This window comes from Heptranchias perlo, unplaced genomic scaffold, assembly GCF_035084215.1.
Source record: "Heptranchias perlo isolate sHepPer1 unplaced genomic scaffold, sHepPer1.hap1 HAP1_SCAFFOLD_50, whole genome shotgun sequence".
NCBI lineage: Eukaryota > Metazoa > Chordata > Chondrichthyes > Hexanchiformes > Hexanchidae > Heptranchias > Heptranchias perlo.
Window position 1 is genome coordinate 2,309,614 of NW_027139516.1, and position 697 is coordinate 2,310,310.

Genomic DNA, 697 nt, shown 5'->3' on the forward strand with positions numbered 1-697 from the left:
ATAGCGAGCAAAGGCGGATAAATTGATTTGAGGTTCAGATCATCTCTGATCTAATTGAAGGGCGGAACAGGTTCAATGGGCTGAATGGCCTCCTCCTGTTCCCAATGGAAATGTTGAGAATATGCTTTGTTGAGGCTGTGACGTCAGGGTCAACCCCTGTCCAAACAAGACAGGCCACATTTGGGAGTTTAATAACTTTGAAATGAACATTTTTCTTTTGTGACTTGTGCAACTTCGATCAAGTGAATAGTTATGAATGAGAATCAATACAGTCATTCTAACTTCTGGCTGGTAACCAGATCAGAGGTTTCCGTAGTGTAGTGGTTATCACGTTCGCCTCACACGCGAAAGGTTCCCGGTTCAATCCCGGGCGGGAACATTATTTTGGGGCAGATTTTTCTGTCCTCTGTGAAAGAGCCTGTTTTGTTCAGTTCGACACAAATTCGTGGTCTCACGAGCACTGAACATTTTAAACGGAGCCCTTCAAAATACAGTGTGTAAAATGAGAAGGAATAAAAAGTTCATCGCACAAAAGACATTATTAAACTTTTCCAACATCCCTCAGTGGCCTTTCATTCTGCAAAATAACGTTATCGGTTAATTAATGGTGAATAACAAAAATATTGTTTTTTTTTTCTTCCATGCGATTAATATAACAAGTGTTCAAAAGTTGCTCTTCTGGCTGGAAATCGCACCC

At 40.7% G+C, this 697-nt stretch overlaps 1 non-coding gene across 1 annotated transcript; it reads left to right on the plus strand.

The window, feature by feature from the left end:
- Nucleotides 1-306: 306 nt before the first annotated feature.
- trnav-cac (transfer RNA valine (anticodon CAC)) lies at nt 307-379 on the plus strand. The gene has a single exon. It is a non-coding gene; the product is annotated as a tRNA-Val (tRNA).
- Nucleotides 380-697: the final 318 nt, after the last annotated feature.